The following is a 22,426-nucleotide window of genomic DNA, read 5'->3' as shown; positions in this document are numbered from 1 at the left end:
CAGCGTTTAACCACGGTGCCAATAGGGCTCTGGAAGGGACCAGGGTGGGGCCACAGCTCGTCTTGTGGTCAGGTGAACTCGAGTCCCTTCCCACTCACAGAGAGCCCACGTGACACTACAGAGTGTCTAAGGCTGGTGATCACCTGGTCTTGCTTCAGCGGGACTGTTAGCAGGCTTGAACAAATGACGGTCAGTCAGCGGGTGAGCACTTAACTGCTGCCCCGCCAGGAATCCTGAGATGTCCCCCAGTCGGGAACCCCAAGCTGGGCTCCTAGGGAAGACAGCATCGACAGAGCCGCCCCGTCTAGATCAGGGCCGCCTGGCTGGGCTTCAGCTTCAGAGAACACATGACTGGGTGCGGCCAATGGAGACTCGGCAGAAGCCCCGCCCATAGGGGCGGCGGCAGAAGCGAATTATGACCCTCCGGGCTGCCCTCCACGGTGGGCTCTGGCTCTCTCGCGAGACTCACAGCGGCCCAGCCCCGCCCCGGGCTCCGGGCGGGGGGCCGCGGGGGCGGGGCCGAGGACGATTCCCCTGTGCGGCCTGCGGGAGCCCGGGGACAGGAGCCAGAAGACTTGGAAGGAGAGGAGAAGGGGGACGAGGAAGAGGCAATGGCTGCCGGTCGACGCTCCGCGCGCGCGTGCCCGCTCCACCCGGACAGCCAGTGGGTCCCGTGGAAGCCCACGCGGAAGGAGGGGATGGGCGGGCCTAATGCTCAGGGCGGGGCCTCCGACGTTAGACTTCTTGGGGTTAGGAGGCGGGGAGGGGTTGCCTCCGAATGTCCTGGCTTTGGAGGGTCGGGTTTCTGGGCGTGGCAACAAGAGGGGGTGGGGCCCTTGGGGTTTTTAACCCCCGCCCCGTATTTTCCACGGGCCTCAGCCTAGTGGCCGGTGGCTGATTCGGTCTCTGGTGCACATGCTGGACTGCTGGTCGGTGGTGGAGAGCCTGGTGGTGCCCACGAAGCCGCCCTACAGCCGGCTGGTCTTTGGCCGAGGCAACTTGGAGCAGCTGACAGGAGCGCTATGGGGGTTGGCGGCGCAGACCCCTCTTCCCCAACCTGCCCGCCCATCCAACGCCCCGGTCCACCCCACAGATGGCAAGCCCTTCCAATATTGGCATAGGCTGCAGCCCGGTCCTTGCAGAAGCCCAGGGCTTTTAGCCCTGAACCTCAGGTGTGGAGGTGGGACCTGCTGCCATGCACCCGCTGCCCCTGGGCAGGCGCCCCCTCGGCACCTGTTGCCCCACTCGCCATGCTGGATACAGGGCCCCTGGTGTCATCAGACACTTGTATCCCTTGACCACCGTACCTGCGGCATAGCCCCCAACCCAGACCCCGTCATACAGACTGCCAATAATCTGCCTGACCTGACAGGGCTGTGGGGGTCACACACCTTCAAGGAGACCCCAGACACCCCCCCCCCCTCTGCCCACTGCGTGGCTGTCCTGTGCACCCCGGAGGCACCCACTGTCCTCAGAATGACTTCTAGGGCAGGTGTGTGAGGGCACCAGACTCCTGTGACGTCCTCTTCCGTTAGAGGAGCTCCGCGGATCCCCAGAAGTCATGTCTGTCTTCCTGAATGTGGAGAGGATGCCTCCTGACAAAAGGTACTCACGCACCCGGGCCGAGCACCTACAGCTACCAGGTGTGATCATTGACACAGGTGGGGTCAGAGCCTGCAGCAGGACGATCAAGTCGGGGACAAACAGAGGGATAGCCCCACTTTATCCATGGCCACCTGCCCAGGTATGGTCGGCCTGTGCGTCACCTACTCAGGTGTGTATACCTGCCCAGCCCAGATCAAGTCTGTAAGTCCAATACCTGCCTGTGAGTCACCTACTCAGGTGTGTATGGCTGCCCAGGTGTGCAGGTGCATTCTCTGCCTAGATTTGCATCGACTAGGTTTGCCGCCTGCTCAGTTGTGTATCATGTCCCAGGGTAGTTCCCTGCTCAGATGTGTACTTGGCCAGGTGTTCATGTCCTCAACCATGCCCCCCTGCACAGGTGTGCTGAGCACCCAGCTGCACATCTGCCCAGGTGGTTGCCACATGCTCAGGTTTGTTCGGTGCCTAGCTGTGCCCTCAGATGCTCCCCTCTTAGCCCTTGCAGAAGGAGCTGGAGGCGGCCTGGGGCGTGCAGGTGTTTGACTGCTTCACCATTGTGTTGTACATCCTCAGCTGCTACGCTTGCCCCAGGGAGACCTGGCTGCAGCTGGCTCTGGCTGAGATCTCCCTGCTCAAGTAGACTCTGAAATCCTCCTGCTTAGGTAGACTGTGGGATTCCCCCTGCACAGGTAGACTGGGATTCCCCCTGCACAGTAGACTCTGGGATACCCCTGCTCAGGTAGACTCTTGTTAGAGGAAACCAGCTTCTGACAACCAACTCTTGTTAGAGGAAACCAGCTTCTGACAAACCAGCTTCTGACAACCAGCTTCTGAAACCAGCTTCTGACAACCAGCTCAGGTAGACTCTTGTTAGAGGAAACCAGCTTCTGACAACCAGTAGGCCCAGTTGTACGGTTATAACATACAAAGATTACAGTAAAGTCAAAGAGAATAGGACAGATAAGGGAGAGATTAAATGTAGGAGTAAGATACATTTTATGGTAGTATGCTCACCTCAGCCCCTCTTGGTGATCCATGTGGAAGTGGGAGAGAAGAGAGGCTGTCTTTACTATCTTGGGATATTTACAGTTAGCCAAAAGACATGCATATTCAATCATCACATACTGTCACAAGGTGGGTGGCATCAACAGTCCGGTCCCTGAGCTCACAGGTGAGGAAACCTCAGACCTGCATTGGGGGAAGGTGCGAGTGGGGCTGGTTGACAGGGCAGGAAGAGGTAGCAACAGGGTGTCTGCTCCTGTAGGGATCTAAAATCAACCCTGTGCTCACTTTAAGGCAGCATAGCTGGTCAGGGGAATCGCTGGGAACGATATTTAAAGCAGGATGGTGTACTTGCACTTAGCTCTGACTCACCAAGGTGGAGGCGTTCCTACCAGGGAAGGCTAGCTTTCCAGATTCCCTCTGTTAAAAGTTGGGGACTATAGTCCTCGCCATATGTCTCTCAGTGTTGGTTTCCCAAAGACTCTGAGATCCCCAGCTCAGGTGGATGCTGGCAGCCTTGTCACCTCCCACCCTGACACAGCACAGACAACAGAGGATCATGGACACTAGAGGACTGTGGCTGTGATGAGTCATGGACAGTGGGGCATTGGTGTATCATGGACAGCGGAAGACAGTGTTGGGCAGCGGTAAGCCCTAGGGTAGACTGCTGACCCTCATTGCTGAGCACCCTGTGGGTGCTGGTGGCAGATTCCTGGCCTGGTGCCCTCGTCTGTGGTGCACCTCAAGGAGGCTGCCAAGCAGAGGTCATCGCAGACAGTGTCATCATGGGGGACACGGGGGCAGCATGTGATTCTGCAGCCAACATGCAGCCAACATGCCCTCCTGTTTCTGCACCAGATCCGACCCGAAGGAGGACCCATCCCCCCTAGACTGACAGGGTGGGGGCTCTCACTATATCATGACCTTAGGTGTGTGTGCTCATGGCCTGCCCTTTGGGAGTCTGGGAGGGGGACCTTGCGAGACGCCTAGGAGGGTGGGTGTGCAGGTGACTTGGGGTTCCTGTGGCATGTTCACACCTCAGGGCTCGTGCGTCCAGAGGGACACAGCAAGGGGACAGAAATCCAAGGCTTGAGGTAATAACATTGTTTCCCAGATCTGGTGATCCGGAGTCTGAGGTCCATGTGTGGGCAGGGCTGGGCTCCCTCAGGAGGCTTCCAGGGGAGGGTCCTTCCTCGTGGTCTCTCCCAGCTCCTGGGGGCCCTGGACATTCCTGAACTTGTGTCCGCATCACTCCAACCTGTGCCTCCGTCTCTCTGTGGCCATCTCCCCTCTGTGTCCCACCTCCCCTGTTAGAAGGACACCACTCTTGTAGGATATGGGCACCCCTGCTCCAGGGTGAGCTCGGGACACTGTTGTGATGTGAACTTGGTGGCACAGAACATGCCCTGGATGGTTCCCCCACCCCCACCCTGGGATGACGTCGTCCATAGGTTCCATGCTCACGGCTCTCATGCAGGCCCAGGGTCCCATTCTCCTCCCCACCCCGGGATTACATCATGGACACAGGCGCAGATGCCATGCTCACACACCCCCCTCTCTGCCGGGCGCTGCAGGGGAGAAGTTCCTGCAAATGCAGCAGCATCTGCTGAAGGACAGGAAGGCACGGATCAAGGAGGCGCTTCAGAACCTTGTCACCAAACGGAGACTGCTGCGCCAGCAGCTGCAGGACCGCGAGCTCCCCACGGTCACCGTCATGGGGTACACAAACTGTAGTGAGAAACTAGGGCATGAGGAGGGTTGCCCAGATGGCGGGGGTTGATGTGGGGGAATAAAGACTGAGGGGTCGATATGGGCATACAGACGGTAATGAGGTGATGTGGGCACACAGACTGATCTCAAGGTGATGTGAGCACACAGACTGATCTCGAGGTGACGTGGGCACACAGATTGTGGTGAGGAGGGCATGTGGACACAGTGGTGAGGAGAGGACATGGGCACATAGACTGTGATGAAGGGATTTGGGCACACAGAGTGGTGAGGGGATGTGGGCACAGAGACTGCGATGAGTGGATGTGGGCACAGAGACTGTAATGAGTGGACATGGGCACACAGACTGTGATGAGGACGTGATGTGGGCACAGAGATTGATGAGGTGATGTGGGCACACAGACCGATGAGGAGAGGATGTGGGCACAGAGTGTGATGAGGGGACATAGGCACACAAACTGATGAGGGGACGTGGGCACAGAGACTTGTGATGAGGGGATGTGGTTACACACTGATGAGGGGACATGGGCGCACAGAATGATCGGGGGCATCGGCATGGGTGCACAGACTGATGAGAGAATGTGGGCACACAGACTGATGAGGTGATGTGGGCACAGACTGAAGAGGGGACGTGGACAGACACAGACTGTGATGAGGACATGGGCACACAGACAGTGATGAGGAGGAGAAGTGGGTACACAGCCTGGTTAGGAGTGACCTGTGATCCACAGCGACTGTGGTCAGTGGTCAGGACGGGTCATCCCCACCGTGGTTCTTCCTCAGGCTTTGGTGGGTTAGTGCTAGGACCATCTGCTTCCTGAAGCGCCCGTGGGAACCATTCCCCGACAGGGCACCTCACAAGCAGTCCCTGTCCACCCGTTAGTCATGTGCCCCTGCTTCGGTGGGGCGTCCCGACTGAGATGGACTGGGAAGCAAGGCTGGCCACTACGTGCACACATCAGCCCCTGACCATCCCGTGGGCCTCAGCCAGCTGATTGACCTGGCCCGGGACAGTGCAGGCTGGGGGCCTGTCGGTAGGGTGATGTCACCCTGGGCTGGGCCAGCCTCCCCCGTGACAGCAATTGCCACACCGGGTACGTGGGCTGCCTGTGGCACCAGGAGGCCTCCACGCCCATCAACTACCACGGGTACAGCAGGTCTCTGTGGACCCCTCACCACCATGTCAGTGATTCAAACCACCAGCTTCTCTGAAGGAGCTGTGCTGTCTGCTCCTGTGAAGACTGACAGTCTCAGGAACCCACAGGGAGGTTCTACCCTGACCCTCAGGGTCATAGCCGTAACGGACTCGCTGGCCATGGGGGTTTTGTTTCTGTGTCCATTTCAGGACGGTCCCTGGTGGTGGTGTGAGGTCAGCGCAGGGCTGCCTACTACAGGGGCAGCCGTTCAAACCCACCAGCCTTTTCTCCGGAAGAAGATGAGGCTCTCTGCTTCTGTGAACAGTGACAGGTTTAGAAACCCTGTATAGGATCAGTCTGTGTGGGACTAGCCCCATGAGCAGGGTTAGAGGTTAGCATGGGACCAGTCTAGGTCACAATGGCTCTGTTGACAGGGTTAGAATTCTGCCTGGAGTCAGTCTGGGCCACACTGGCTCTATGGACAGGGTTAGAGGCCTGCATGGGGTCACTCTGGGTCACACCGGCTCTCTGGACAGGGTTAGAGGCCTGGATGGGGTCAATGTGTGTCACACTGGCTTGGTGGACAGGGTTAGAGGCCTGCATGGGGCCAGTCTGGGTCACCGGCTCTGCGAACAGGGTTAGAGTCCTAGTTGTGGTCAATCTGGGTCACACTGGCTCTGTGGACAGGGTTAGAGTCCTGCATTGGGTCAGTTTGGGGCAAACTGGCTCTGGACAGGGTTAGAATCCTGCATGGGGACATTCTGAGTCACACTGGCTCTGTGGACAGGGTTAGAGGCCTGCATGGGGTTAATCTGGATCACACTGTGGTTAATCTGGATCACACTGTCCCTGTGGACCGGGTTAGAGGCCTGCATCTGGTCAGTCTGGGTCACTCTGGCTCTGTGGACAGGGTTAGAACCCTGCATGGGATCAGTCTGGTTCTGACCCTGTGGACAGGGTTAGAGGCCTGCATGGGATCGCTCTAGATTGGATGGACCCCGTGAGCAGGTTGGTTACTGGTTCGCATATACCACAGTGACTTCGACCTTGCTGGGGTGTTTCGGGAGCAAGTTCCAACTTCAAAAGCCAAACCCTTTTGTCGCCGCAGCACCAGTGCTGGCTCACAGCAGCCTGTACCCTCTAGGACAGGGCAGATTTGTGAGGACAAACCGAGGCACGAGGACAAACAGAAAAAGTTACGAGGCTGTCCCAGCTCTTTATTAGAAAAGCAGCTCCCGGACGAGGTTCCGTGGTCTAGCAGGTAGCCCAGGGTAGTTGTGCACAGCGAGGAGAGTTGTGGGTTTTTCAAGGAGAGGCCGAGGAGGCTCCCTTTGGGCAGGCGTTGTGCCCACAGTTGCCGGGATTTTCCACTGCTGGCATGTTCTCCCTGAATCTCATTGTCCAGCCATTGCCGATGGGGAGGAGAGACGGTTACTCTTGGAGCCAGCTCCAAGAATGGTCTGCCAGCTTAGCTTCCAGGGACGTGCAGGGAGAAGGGTTGAGGCCCTGACAACTGCCCGTGTGGGGTGTCCCAGGCTCATCTTCAACAGCCCACCGCACCAGCGGAGATGGGTGCTAGCTTCTTGGGCTAAGCTCTGCACATGTGACCTCTGCCCTGTCGCTCCTTCTCCAGTGAAAACCAGCCTGATCCAGGCCTTGACAGGAGACGCAGCCACACAGCCTTGGGACCAGCTGTTTGCCATCCTGGACACGACGGCCTACACGGGCTCCCTGCCCTCGCGCATGACCGTGCTGTACGTGGACACCATCGGCTTCCCTCCCAGCTACCCAATGAGCTTGACGCCACCTTCACTGCCACCCTGGTGGATGTGGCTTGTGAGCTGAGAACAGCCCCTTGGAGGCCGGCCGTGCAGTGAGTGAGGAGGCTCAGCCGGGATTCCCAGAGGAGTACCCAGGCACCATTTGGGGCAGAGACTGGGCACAAGGGGGCCCACCTGGACAGCAAAGATGGGTACCAGGTGGCCCACCTGGGGCAGAGAGTCCCGGCACCAGGGGGGCAAAGAGGGACAGAACCTGGGAACCAGGGGGCCCACCTGGGACAGCGAACCTGGGCACCATGAAGCCGACTTGGGGTATACAGGCTGGGAACCAGGGGCCATTTTGGATCCTGAAACACCAAGAACCCTGTTCCCACCTGAGACAGAGAGGCTAGGTACTAGGGGAATCCACCTAGGACAGCTGGGCTCCAAGAGGCCCACCTGGGGTCCAGAGAAGCTAGGCACCTAGTGTCCACCAGGGACAGAGAGGCTGGGCACTCAGGGATTTACCTAGGAAAGAAGCCGGGCACCAGTGGGTCTACCTGGAAAAGAAAGGCCAATCACCAGGGAATCTACCTGGAAAGAGAGGTTGGACACCAGGGGGGCCCACCTGGAATCCAGGGAAGCCAGGCACCCAGTGTCCACCTGGGACAGAGGGTCTGGGCACTGTGGGGTTCACCTTGGGCAGAGAACTTGGGCACCAGGGGGCCAATCTGGGGTAGAGTGTCCGGGTACCAGGGTGCCACTAGGGATCCTGAGACACCAGGCAACCTGTGTCAACCTGGGACAGAGAGGCTGGGCACTAGCAGGTTCGCCTAGGACACAGAGGCCGAGAGGCATGGCACCAGGCAGCCTACCTGGGGAAGAGAGGCCAGGCACCAAGGGGCCCAGCTGGGATCCAGAGAAGCCAGGCACCCAGTGTCCACCTGGGATAGAGGCTGGGCACCAGGACACCCACCTGGGGCAGAGAGACCGGCCACAATGGGGCCTACCTGGGTCATACCACTGGGACACCTGGGGGCCGACTTGGAGCAGAGAGGCCTGGCACCAGGGTGCCCACTTGGCATCCAGAGAAACCAGGCACCCAGTGTCCACCTGGAAATGAGAGGCTGGGCACTACAGGATTTTCCTGGGGCAGAGAGACTGGGCACCAGTGGGCCCACCTGGGGCAGAGAGGCCGGGAACCAGGGGGCCCAACTGGGACAGAGAACCTGAGCACCAGGGAGCCCACCTGGGACAGAGAGGCCAGGCACCAGGCGGCCTACCTAGGGCAGAGAGGCAGGGCACCAGTGGGCCCATCGGGGGTAGAGAGGTTGGGCACCAGGGCGCCCCCTGGGATCCAGAGAAGCCAGGTACCCAGTGTCCACCTGGGACAGAGAGGCTGGGCACTAGGGGGTTCACCTAGGACAAAGTCCAGGCACCAGGGGCCCCAGCTGGGATTCAGACAAGCCAGCTAACCAGTGTCCAACCTGGACAGAGAGCCTGGGCACCAGGGAACCCACCTCAGGGAGAGGGCTGGACACTAGGAAGCTCACCTAGGAAAGAGGGGCTGGGCACCAGGGAGCTCACCTGGGACATATCACCGGGGCACCATGAGGCCCAACTGGGTAAAGAGACTGGGCACCAGGGGGCCCACCTGGGCTCCAGAGAAGCCAAGCACCCAGGAAGGGTCCAGTGTGGTAGCCCAGTTGGTGACCCATTGGCCACCCACTCGCTGAGAAGTCGGCAGTTTGAACCCACCAGCCGCCCGTGGGAGAAAGCAGACTGCTCCCCTGAAGAGCAACAAACTAGAAGACCCATAGGGGCAGCTTCACCCTGCCCGGCAGGGTAGCTGTGGGTCTGCATCCACTCGGTGGCAGTGATGACTTCTCTATCTGTCCCTCCATCCATCCCTCTCCTGAGCGTGCGATGGGAGAGGGCTTCATCTTCGGGGGTGCTGTACCTCCCCCTCCCCCATCCAAACACCCGGAAGCCCCACCCCCTCTCACGTACGTGCCCCATGACCTTTGACGTGGCCCCTCCCCATGTCCATGCTTGGAGGTCCCCCAGCCCATCTGCCACCTTCACTATTGCAGGACGTCAGGCTATAGCGCGCGTCAGTACTGAGGGTTTACCAAGTAAAGGTGTGGAGCCAGGGTGGGGGCCAGTGGCACCTGAACCCCGCTTTCCCCGAGCCTGCAGAGGGCAGGAGCCAGGGGTTGCTGCCAGCCCTGGGCCCACCTGCGGGAGGGGCGTGAGCAGTGGGCATAGGAGAGGCTGGGGCCAGGTGCATAGGGTGGGAAGTGAATGCACATGTGTGAGCAGGGTGCCGGAACGTGGTGGTGGTGAGGGTTAGGGTTAGGGAATGTGGGGGGTGAGCGGGTAAGTGTGAGCCCCACCCAGAACCTGCTTCCTGAGCGGGAGGAGCCCTGCAGGCGCAGAAACACCTGCTGCTGGACCCGGCACCCAGCACGGTGGAGCGAGCGGGCCCTGGTGCTGTTGTGCATGAACTGGACAAGAACAACTCAGATTCTGGTAAAGGAAAACAGTTTACGGGAAAGGGATAGGAAAGAAAGAGGAGATCTGCGCAGGGACCATTTCCCCGAGCAGAAAATGGCCCCATTTGCTTACAGACTTAGATTTTTATGGGGCGGGGTAAACACCGGGGCTTTTCAGCTGTGCAAGCAGGCAGGAACAGAAGCAGAACTTGCGGTTAGCTTGAATATTCTTGGGATTTTTCCGGGATCAGGGTGGGCCGCTCTGCTTCCGGAACCTTATCACAGCTGAAATCCCTGATAAATGATGGGCAGGGGAGGCTTCAGGGAATTTCCACAGTTTGGTTACAAAATGGAGGCTGCTACAGAATGGTTTCACTTAGGCTAACTATCACATTCCTCCCTGTTGTTACACCTGTGAATCTTCCAGGTGCAGTCACTCATACGACTTAGCACCAATAGTTTAACAGATTGGCATCGGTCCTGTACAAACTGCACCAATTTATCAGTTAGCGGTCTGCAGATTAAACTAATTAAAAGCAGAAGCAGTGGGACTGCTAGGCTGGAGATTAAGGTGGTGAGTCGAGACCACTTAAACATTTGTTGGAACCAACCTTCCTGGTTCCTTCTGCCTTCTCACTCACTCAATCTTTCTCTCACTAAGGTTAAACTATTTTTGATCATTCCTGAGTGGTTGGCATAGAAACAGCAAGTTTCCCCCAGAGCCATACAAAGGCCTCCTTGTTGGAGAAACAGGAGATCTAGTCCGCGTCTGTTCTGCGGTACTACTTCAGTTTGGGAATTGAGGGTGTTTTGTGATCACTGACAGATTTTTAAAATCCTGTAAATCATCTATTTGCTGACTTAAAATTTTATAATTTTCATTTTTTTTTTTTTGTATTAAGGCCGCCGTCCCTACTGATGCTGACCCGGCAATGCCTAGTCCCTCAATATAGGGGCTCTTGACTCTGGAATAAGTATTAAAATGCTGCCACCGGCTTCCCCTGAATACAGAAACACTTGGGCTAAAATATGAACTAATATACAAAGTCCAGAATGGTTAGAGGTGAGTAAGGTTTTGGAGAACAAGCAGGGAGTGACTCCAGTAGACCAAGCAAACCACATTACTGGTGGGGCTACTAACAGAAAGAGTTCCTTGGAGCTGGGAATAACAGAAACACTGGCACAATACTGACTGTACCGTTGGGGTTTCCAGCTGGTTTGGTAGCAGTGTCCTTTCCCGTGTAAGTCTGACCTATCCCGGCTTCCTTCCGCTTGCACACACTGCTGTTATTATTATAATCACAGTGTGATGTTGGCTACTGAGGAGGTATCGTTGGACTTAATGCCTGCAAAATAGGGTGGTGCCGGGTTAAGATATAGCCAACATTTAACGGTGAAATTTGGGTTAGTAGCATTTATAAAAGCAAAAAATGTTTTTAGGGTTTTTACTTTTGGCAACACGGAGCAGTTTATTTTGGTTTGTTTAGGTTTTGGGTTGAATGCGGGAGACACCGTGGTGGTAAGGGTTTTAGGAGTATGAGACCGGGTTGTGGATTTGGGTTTAACAGGAGGGGGTTAATACTTTGTTAGGCCCAATGGCTTGGGCAGGTTTTCTAGGAACAAGTCGCTTTTGAACAGTGACTATGACACCAGGTTCTGGTTCACTGACAAACAATTTGACTCCCCAGGTTTTCCCAGTTAACTACTCTGGTTATTTTTAACTTGCCACTTAAGAGTGTTACATGCTCCTACTGAGCACAAGCAGGGTTTATTATTATTATTATTATTTTGCCAAAAATGAGAATAAGCATCCCTGTGGATGGGTTCCCAGCTTCCAACAACCATAGTTTTACATCCCCACTTAGGTTGCCACGCAGCTTCACCATCTGCTGGACAAGCGTATATGTTTATGTTAGATCTCTCTTGGGATAGATATACCTCGGTTCTTGGCTCCGCGCAAGAAAGAATTCACGCTGAAGCCTGGTTTGTGATCCAAGTGAGTTTTAAGAGCATTAGAAGTTTCAGGTTTACACAGGCACCCACAGGGCTCCTCCCAAATGTGCAGCCTGCCTGGAAGCTGCTTGCAGAGTCATGCTGTTGACTCCAGGCTCCTGCCTTTTCAGTCATTCCACAAGAGGCCTGGTGGACGATTCCTGGTTGGCCCCATTGGCTGAATTGAATTAGGTGGGCCAATCCAGGTGCAATGCCCACCAATGGATACCTGGCAGGAAACCTGAACCTCTGAGCATGTAGTGTACCACTCCTTTGTTTCCATAGCTTGACCTTCTGGGCATGCATTTGTGGCTGTCGCAGTGCCCATGCTAGACTACTTAACATCCCCCCAAGAGATATGGACCCAAATCTTTGGGGGTACTGGGCAACCACATCTCTAGCTACTTCCTGCTGACAAAAGGGGCGAGGTGGGGTTTTGGGTCCATACCCTTCCTACTCTGTTAGAAAGGGTTGTCCATTCAGGGCCCAGGATGAATAAGGTCGAAGTGGTCCAGGACATGGTGGTTCTGGAGCTGCCACACTTGGTTCAGAGGACTTGCTAACCTGAGAACTTCTGGAAAAACAAACGGACAAACAGGTGAACGGTTTGAGACAAGGGTAAGAGTGTGAGGTGGCAGTGCCCTAGAAGTTAGGTTAGTGTCGCAGGAAATCAATGGAAATCTTAGGACTAGCAGGCATGAGTGTTTGGGTCTGAGGTAGAATCCTCTGTGTAGCCATCATCTGTCCTGGGGTGGTGATGAAATACCATCCTAAGACCGTCCAGTGGCTCACAGGAGTATCCTTCTGCAGCCTCTGTCTCAGAGGAGTCAGATGGTGAGGGTTTCCAGGGTTTCACCCATGTATAGTGGTTCCAAGCACTCTGCCCTGAAATTTTGTCAGCAGTGGGCATAGAGAGAATTATTGGCAAAGATCCCTTCCAGACTGGCTGGAGCTGGGAATTAGGGGACCCATCCTAGATCTCCTGGCTGGAACAAGGGTGGTAACTTCTCCTCCCTTTGGGTCTGAGTGAGCCCAAACTGATGGAATGCCTCCTGACACTGGGCTACTTGAGTGGCACATTGGTGTATTAAGGCTACCTCAGAGTCTATAGCTGGCTCTGTTGTGAGGAAAGGCCACCCGTATAAAATTTCATAGGGGTTCAAACATGTAGGTTGCCATGGGGCAATCCTAAGACGTGGCAGAGCTATGGTTAGTGCATCTTTCCAGCTCATCTGAGTTTCTTGTGTCAGCTTTCTTCGGGGTAACTTCGGGTGTTGGTTAATCCTTTCTACCTGCCCCGAAGACTGAGGCCTCCTGGCACAGTGGAGACGATAGTTTATTCCCTTGTGTTGGGAGACTGCGTGAGTGATTTGGGAGATGAAAGCAGGCCCGTCATCATTCTGCAGTGATTTGGGAAGCCCAGACTGAGGAATTATTTCCTGAAGTCGTTTTTTAGCCACTTCGTTAGCCTTCTCAGTGCAGGTGGGATACGCTTCAATCCACCCAGTAAAGGTGTCTATAAACACCAGAAGATACTTAAATCCCTGGACAGCAGGAACCTGGGTAAAATCTATCTGCCAGGCTTCCCAGGATAGGATCCCTTGCGGTGGACAGGTTGGACAAGGTTGCTTCTGAGCGCCCCTTGGGGGCTGTTGGTCTGACAGGTGAGACCGTGGGAAGTTACTGACCTGATGGTTGAGGTTATGTTGGCCTCACAGAACTGCTGAGTGAGTAGGGTCAAGGAGGGTTTATGGCTACGGTGAGTGGCCTCGTGGAAGGCTTTCATTACTTTCCACTGGAACCTTTGTGGCAAGAGGAGCTTGTTGTCTTTCTCCCAGCATCCACCAGGTCGAAGGCAGAATTCCTGCGTCTTCGCTTTTCCACTTCTTTTGGTGTGTAGCCTGAAAGAGGGAGCTGGTTTGGGGGAATTAGGGCATTTATGGAGGCAGAGGGGCAAGTGTCCAAGGCTGCCTGTCTGGACGCCTTATCAGCATGGGGTCAGTATGGGGCACTCTCACTGCATGAACAGGGATAGAATCCTGCATGGAGTCAGTCTGAGTCACACTGGCTCAGTGGACAGGGTAAGACGCCTGCATGGGTTCAGTCTGGGTCATTCTGGCTCTGTGGACAGGGATAGAATCCTGCATGGAGTCAGTTGGGTCACACTGGCTCTGTGGACAGGTTTAGAATACTGCATGGGGTCAGTTTGGGTCACACTGGATCTGTGAACAGGCATAGAGGACTGCATGGGGTCAGTCTAGGTCTGACAGACCCTGTGGACAGGGTTAGAATCCTGAATGTGGTCAACCTGGGTTACTCTGGCTCTGTGGACAGGGTTAAAATCCTGCATGGGGTCAGTCTGGGTCACACTAGCTCCGTGGACAGGTTAGAGGCCTGCATGGTGACAGTCTGTGTCACACTGGCTCTATGGACAGGGTTAGAGGTCTGTATCTGGTCAATCTGGGGCACACAGACTCTGTAGACAGGGTTAGAATCCTGCATGGAGTCAGTTGGGTCACAATGGCTATGTGGACAGAGTTAGAATCCTGCATGGGGTCAGTCTGCGTCACACTGGACTGTGGCCAGGTTTAGAATACTGCATGGGGTCAGGCTGGGTCACAATGGCTCCGTGGACAGGGTTAGAATCCTGCATGGAGTCAGTCTGGGATACACCGGCTCAGTGGACAGGGTTATAATAGTGCATGGGGTCAGTCTGGGTCACACTGGCTCTGTGGACAGCGTTAGAACCCCGAATGGGTTCTGTCTGGGTCACTATGCCTCTGTGGACAGGGTTAGAACACTGCATGGGGTCAGTATGGGGCACTCTGGCTCCATGGACAGGGTTAGAATCCTGCATGGAGTCAGTCTGTGTCACACCGGCTATGTGGACAGGGTTAGAACCGTGCTTGGCGGGTAACTCTGGGTTATACTGGCTCTGTGGACAGCGTTAGAACCCTGCATGGATTCAGTCTGGGTCACACTGGCTCCGTGGACCGGTTAGAGGCCTGCATGGGGTCAGTCTGTGTCACATTGACTCGGTGGACAGGATTAGAGGCCTGTATCTGGTCAGTCTGGGGCACACACTCTGTGGACCGGGTTAGAGGCCTGCATGGGGTCAGTCTGTGTCTGACAGACCCTGTGGACAGGGATAGAATCCTGCATGGGGAAAGTCTGGGTTACTCTGGCTCTGTCCACAGGGTTAGAATCCTGCATGGGGTCAGTCTGGATCACACTGGATCATGGACAGGGTTAGAATACTGCATGGGGTCAGTCTGGGTCACACTGGATCTGTGGATCAGGCTAGAACCCTGCATGTGGTCAGTCTGGATCACAATGGCTCTGTGGACAGGGTTAGAATTCTGCATGGTGTCATTCTGGGTACACTGGCTCAGTGGACAGGGTTAGAGATCTTCATGTGGTCAGTCTGGCTCACACTGGCTCTGTGGACAGGGTTAGAATCCTGAATGGGGTCATTCTGTGTCACACTGGATCTGTGGACAGGGTTAGAACCCTGCATGGGGTCAGTCTGTGTCACTCTGGCTCTGTGGACAGGGTTAGAACCCTGCATGGGGTCTGTATGGGGCACTCTGGCACCATGGACAGGGTTAGAATCCTGTATGGAGTCGTCTGAGTCACACTGGCTCTGTGGACAGGGTAAGAGGCCTTCTAAGGGTCAGTCTGTGTCACACTGGCTATGTGGATAAACTTAGAACTGTGCATGGGGGTAAGCCTGGGTCACAGTGGCTCTGTGGGCCGGGTTAGAAGCGTGCGTGGGGGGTAAGTCTGGATCACTCTGGCTCTGTGGACAGGGTTTGAATCATTCATGGGGTGAGTCGCGGTCAGTGTGGCTCCATAGGAATGTTTAGAGGCCTGCATGGGGTCAGTCTGGTTAACACCAGCTCTGTGGACAGCGTTAGAACCCGACATGGGTTCAGTCTGGGTTACACTGGCTCCGTGGACAGGGTTGGAGGCCTGCATAGCGTAAGTCTGTGTCACACAGGCTCTGTGGACAGGGTTAGAGGCCTTCATGGGGTCAGTCTGGGTCACGCAGGCTCTGTGGACAGGGATAGAGGCCTGCATAGGGTAAGTCTGGGTCTGACAAACCCTGTGGACAGGGTTAGAATCCTGTATGGGGTCACTCTGGCTTACACTGGCTCCGTAGACAGGGTTAGAATCCTGCATGGGGCCAGTCTGCATCACACTGGATCTCTCACAGGGTTATAGGCCTGCATGGGATCAGTCTGGGTCACACTGAATCTGTGGACAAGGATAGAGGCCTGCATTGGGGTCAGTCTGGATCTGACACACTCTGTGCACAAGGTTAGAATTAAGCATGGGGTCAGTCTTGGTTACTCTGGCTCCGTGGACAGGTTTAGAATACTGCATGGGGTCAGTCTGCGTCACAATGGCTCTGTGGACAGTGTTAGAATCCTTCATGGGGTCATTCTGTGTCACACTGGATCTGTGGACAGGGTTAGAAACCTGCATGGAGTCAGTCTGGGTCACACTGGCTCTGTTAACAGTGTTAGAATCATGCATGGGGTCAGTCTGGGTCACTCTCGCTCTGTGGAAAGGGTTAGAACACTGCATGGGTCAGTATGGGGCACTCTGTTTCCATTACAGAGTTAGAACCGTGCATAGGGAGTCGTTCTGAGTCACACTGGCTCTGTGGACAGGGTAAGAGTCATGCATGGAGTCAGTTTGGGTCATTCTGGCTCTGTGGACAGGATAAGAGGCCTGTATGGGGTCAGTCTGGGTCACACTGGCTCTGTGGACAGGGTTAGAGGCCTGCATCTGGTCAGTCTTGGTCACACTGGCTCTGTGGACAGGGATAGAGGCCTGCATGGTGTCATTCTGGGTCTGACAGACCCTGTTGACAGGGTTAGAATCCTGCATGGGGTAAATCTGGGTTATTCTGGCTCCGTGGACAGGGTTAGAACACTGCATTGGGTCACACTGGATCGTGGACAGGGTTAGAATCCTGCATGGGGGTCAATCTCGGTCACTCTGGCACTGTGGACAGGGTTAGAAACATGCATGGGGGGTGGTCAGTCTGGGTCACACTGTCTCTGTGGATAGGATTAAAGACCGGCAATGGGTCAATCTGGGTTACTCTGCCTCCATGGACAAGGTTAGAGACCTGCATAGGTTCAGTCTGGGTCACATTGGATCCATGGACAGGGTTAGAGGCCTGCATCGGGTCAGTCTGGGTCACTCTGGCTCTGTGGACAGGGTTAGAATCCTGCATGGTGTCAGTCTGGGTCACTCTCGCTCTGTGGACAGGGTTAGAACACTGCATGGGTCAGTATGGGGCACTCTGGCTCCATTACAGGGTTATAACCATGCATGGGGAGTCACATTGGATCCATGGACAGGGTTAGAGGCCTGCATCGGGTCAGTCTGGGTCACTCTGGCTCTGTGGACAGGGTAAGAGTCCTGCATGGAGTCAGTTTGGGTCACTCTGGCTCTGTGGACAGGATAAGAGGCCTGTATGGGGTCAGTCTGGGTCATACTGGCTCTGTGGACTGGGTTAGAGGCCTGCGTGGGGACAGTCTGGGTCACTCTGGCTCTGTGGACAGGGTTAGAATCCTGCATAGGTTCCGTCTGGGTCACCCTGGCTCCATGGACAGGGTTAGAGGCCTGCATAGGGTCATTCTGGGTCACCCTGGATCTGTGCATACGTTTAGAATCCTGCATGGGGTCAGTCTGGGTCACTCTGGCTCCTTGGACAGGGTTAGAATCCTGCATGGGGTCAGTCTGGGTCACTCTGGCTCCATGGACAGGGTTAGAATCCTGCATGGGGTCAGTCTGGGTCACTCTGGCTCCATGGACAGGGTTAGAGGCCTGCATGGGGTCAGTCTGGGTTACACTGGCTGTGGACAGGATTTGAGGCCTGCATGGATCAGTCTGGGTCACACTGGATCTGTGGACAGGGATAGAGCCCTGCATGGGATCAGTCTGGGTCTTACAGGCTCTGTGGACAGGGTGAGAATCCTGCATGGAGTCTGTCTGGGGCACACTGGCTCTGTGGACAGGTTTAGAATACTGCATGGGGTCAGTCTGCGCCACAATGACTTCGTGGACAGGGTGAGAATCCTGCATGGAGTCTGTCTGGGGCACACTGGCTCAGTGGACAGGGTTAGAATAGTGCATGGGGCCAGTCTGGGTCACACTGGCTCTGTGGAAAAGATTAGAGGCCTTCATGGGGTTAATCTGGGTCACACTGGCTCAGTGGACAGGGTTAGAATCCTGCATGGGGTCATTCTGTGTCACACTGGATCTGTGGACAGGGTTAGAACCCTGCATGGGGTCAGTCTGTGTCACTCCTGCTCCATTGACAGGGTTAGAACCCTGCATGGGGTCAGTCTGGGTCATACTGGATCTGTGGACCAGGTTAGAACCCTGCACGGATTCAGTTGGTTCACTCTGGCTCTGGACAGGGTTAGAACACTGCATGGGGTCAGTATGGGGCACTCTGGCTCCATGGTCAGGGTTATAATCCTGCATGGTGTCAGTCTGAGTCACACGGTCTCTGTGGATAGGGTAAGAGGCCTTCATTGGGTCAGTCTGGGTCACTCTGACTCTGTGGACATGGTTAGAATCTTTCATTGGGGGTCAGTCTGGGTCACACTGGTTCTGTGTGCAGGGTTAGAACCATGCATAGGGGGCGAGTCTGGATCACTCTGGCTCTGTGGACAGGGTTTGATCCCTGCATGGGATGATTCTCTGTCACAGTGGCTCCTTGGGCAGGTTTAGAGGCCTGCATGGGGTCAATCTGGTCACACCGGCTCTTTGGACAGGGATTGACTCCTGCATGGGGTCAGTCTGGGTCACATTGGCTCTGTGGACAGCGTTAGAACCCGGCATGGGTTCAGTCTGGGTCACACTGGCTCCATGAACAGGGTTAGAGGCCTGTATGTGGTCAATCTGTGTCATACTGGCTCTGTGGACAGTCTTAGAATCCTGCATGGGGTCAGTCTGGTTTGTCTGGCTCCATGGACAGTGTTAGAATCCTGCATGGGATCAGTCTGGGTCACACTGGCTCTGTGAACAGGGTTAGAATCCTGCATGGGGTCAGTCGGGATCACACTGGCTCTGTGGAAAGTCTTAAAATCCTGCATGGGGTCAGTCTGGGTCACACAGGATCGTGGACAGTGTAAGAATCCTGCATGGGTTCAGTCTGAGTCACACTCGCTCTGTACAGGGTAAGAGGCCTTCATGGCGTTAGCCTCGGTCACACTGGCTCTTTGGACAGTGTTAGAATCCTGCATGGGTCGGTCTGGTTTACATTGGATCTGTGGACAGGTTTAGAATACTGCATGGGGTCAGTCTGCGTCACAATGGCTCTGTGGACAGTGTTAGAATCCTTCATGGGGTCATTCTGTGTCACACTGGATCTGTGGACAGGGTTAGAAACCTGCATGGAGTCAGTCTGGGTCACACTGGCTCTGTTAACAGGGTTAGAATCATGCATGGGGTCAGTCTGGGTCACTCTCGCTCTGTGGAAAGGGTTAGAACACTGCATGGGTCAGTATGGGGCACTCTGTTTCCATTACAGAGTTAGAACCGTGCATAGGGAGTCGTTCTGAGTCACACTGGCTCTGTGGACAGGGTAAGAGTCATGCATGGAGTCAGTTTGGGTCATTCTGGCTCTGTGGACAGGATAAGAGGCCTGTATGGGGTCAGTCTGGGTCACACTGGCTCTGTGGACAGGGTTAGAGGCCTGCATCTGGTCAGTCTTGGTCACACTGGCTCTGTGGACAGGGTTAGAGGCCTGCATCTGGTCAGTCTGTGTCACACTGGCTCTGTGGACACCGTTAGAATCCTGAGCAGAGCCACCCTACTCTAGAGTGGGTTCCTGAGGTTGTCAGTCTTTACAGCAGACAGCACAGCTGGTGGTTTTGAACAGCCAGTAGTGAGCACTACTCCACCAGGCAGCCATGGCAGCGGGGTGCCTGCTCCAGCTCCCAACAGTGCTCCCATGTGCATCAGTGCAGAACTGCATGCAACAGGGTTTCCATCGACTCAGTGTCTGAAGCAGTCAGCCAGCCTTTTTCCTTTCAATGTACACATGTGTGCACATGAACATCCAGCCCTCTGACCTGTTAGTACCATCAGGGGTCACCAAACAGTTCTTGGATGAGGGAGTGAGGTTACTGCTCAGAGGTTCGGAGGGGTTGGGGACAGAGAACTCAGAGGGCCATTAATGACCTTTAATGTGTGATTTGCACTGGTTCTGATGACTCCCGCCTGCATGATGGGGGTCCCTCAGAGTGAGTCCACCTCTGAAGACAGGTGGTCACTGTCTGGCCCTGGCACAGTGGGCAGTGTCAGCAGGCAGCCTCCAGCTTCCCCCTCCCACCTCTTCCCCCAAGAGATGCCCACTCTGTGACAGCTGTGGGCCTGTGGCGGCCAGGTGGTGATGTCCTACGATGACCCAGACTCAGTGAGCAGACACCCAGAGCTGTGACCAGCCAGAGCAGGGAATTCATCCGACACCTAGATACCATTAAGAGTGGCAGCCGCCCAGGTAGTTCCGTGGGTGGGTGCGTGCGTGCGTGCGTGCATGCACAAGTGGGCCAGGGAAAGAAAGAACACTGAGCATGTGGGGACAAGATAAAGGTGGTGATGTTGCTGGGTGGTGAATGTATGAAATCCAACGGAACTATTTGCTATAAGGGAGAACTTCATGTCATGCGCACAGTGGGTTACACCTTGGGCTGCTCACCCAAAGGTCTCCCCGAGGAAAAAGACCAGGCTGTCTGCTCCCATAAAGACTGACAACCTAGGGAACCCACATGGGTAGTTTTGCTGTCCTGCAGGGTCACTGAGTCAACATCTGTCAGTGGGTTTATATATCATCTATGTATCTACCTATCCATTAGCTCCTTGGGAGCCAGACCCTCTGCTCCTGTAAAGACTGACAGCCTGGGAAACCCACAGGGAAGCTCTGCCCTGTCCTACAAGCTCACTGTCAGTCGGCATCCATTCAATGCCGAGGGATTTTGCTCTGATCTTCTGGAGCAGAGGACCAGCTCATTCTCCCACAGATGCTGAGGGTGGGTTTGAACCTCTGACCTTCTGGCTGGAGCTTAGTCATCTCGCCACAGATCCTGCTCACAAAACCCAAGTCTGTTCCAGCTGAGCCTGTGAGGATCGTGCAGCCTATGTTCAAAACTGCCTCCTCCCGCACCCCACACCCCTAAGATGTGGACTGGGATGGGGGGTGTGGAAGCAGGGATGGAGGTGTGGGATGTGAGCCGTCTGCCCCCACCCGCACCCTCTGCACTGTTCCAGATAGGCTGTGTGGGGCTGGCACCAGCCTGATGGAGAACCTGGGCTATGTGTTGGTGTTTCCCTCCCAGTCCCTGGAGACCATGACGTTGCCCGACCTGCCCTGCCTGGGCTTCTGAGTCCTTGAGCAGTGCCCAGGGCCCGGTACCCACTGCACCCACATCACTGCGGGTGACTTCATTGGGGCCAACAGTGTTGTCAGCGCCGTCACACAGTTCAACGACAAGCTCCTGGCCTGCTGACGTCCAGGGTGGGCTGACACCTGGCCACTGGGCCCTTCTGTGCACATGCACAGCTCACAGTCCCCCGAATAGGACTACTGTCCTTGGGACCACATGCCTGTGAGGATAGGCGGATGCTTGCTGTTGGGGTCCACACGGGCCTGGATCAGCTTCCTCTGGCCTCCCTGGCATGCCCCCCCCCCCAGCCATGGCCATTTGCCCTGAGGACCCCACTTTCCCTCACAGATGGTTCCGTGTGTGAACGGTCAGTAAATTAGGCACATCTTTGGGGAGATGGTCCACACGTGTGGGGTTGGGTCCCCTGGGGTCCATGGGTATGGTGCTTGGTCTACCCCGGCTGCCTCTGTCTAGGGGGCCTGCAGGGCACCACAGAGCGTGTGGACAGCTCTGACGGCCTGCGGACCCACGGGATGTGCATGCGCACCAGGCTGCATGGAAAGGTCTGAGGGCCTTGGAATCCTGCTGAGAAAACGTCAAAATCCACACACACTACAATTCCAGGCCAAGGATGCTCTCTGCCGTGATCCCTGGAACCCCGGCAGGCTCCCCGAGGACTTGCTGCTTCTACTCTGATCTCACAAAGTGTCAACAGGACGTAACATGGCTGCCCAGAGGGGTGGTGACAAAGGTGGAAAGGACCGGTGGTGCAAGAACAGTGTTGATGTCCAGTCTCCTCACGTGCTCTCTGAGGGCCCCTGGATGTTTCTTTCATGTGGCTTCAGGACCCAGGTGGGGTTGGGGGAGTGCTGTCCCCACGCACGCTATGACCTTGCTCCCACGAGTGGTTTCTCGTCCTCACAGCCGCCCCTTCATGGGGGTGAGAGCACGTGTGCATCAGATATAACACACGCATACCGGACCCTACCCCATGCTCCTGCTGTGAGCTTCCAGAGTGGCTTCTCGCCCTCACAGCCGTCCCCTGTGCACGTCTCAAATGGCGTGAGAACACGGATGGTGCGGGTATAACACATGTATAAAGGCCCACTCCAGGCCCACGCTGTGGCCTGCTGGTGCTCATAACCGCCTCTTGGGCTTTCTACACATCTCGTCTCTCACCTGGTCACTTCAAACAGGGTCCCTTGACTATTCCCCTTCCTTTGCCCAATTAGCTCAGTGCCGGGGGTGCCCACTGTGCTGCTCCCTCCAGTGTGGACTGAATGTCAAAGCTGCTTGTT

The 22,426-nt window shown here is 55.6% G+C and overlaps 1 pseudogene; it reads left to right on the top strand.

Annotated features, from left to right (window-relative positions):
- LOC142461075 (putative GTP-binding protein 6) overlaps nucleotides 1–21,128 on the top strand; it is a 29,197-nt pseudogene extending 8,069 nt beyond the window's left edge.
- The last annotated feature ends 1,298 nt before the right edge of the window (nucleotides 21,129–22,426 follow it).

Source organism: Tenrec ecaudatus, chromosome 11 (genome assembly GCF_050624435.1).
Source record: "Tenrec ecaudatus isolate mTenEca1 chromosome 11, mTenEca1.hap1, whole genome shotgun sequence".
Lineage (NCBI taxonomy): Eukaryota > Metazoa > Chordata > Mammalia > Afrosoricida > Tenrecidae > Tenrec > Tenrec ecaudatus.
Note: the sequence above shows the minus strand (reverse complement) of the source record. Positions and strands in the feature narration are given on the sequence as shown.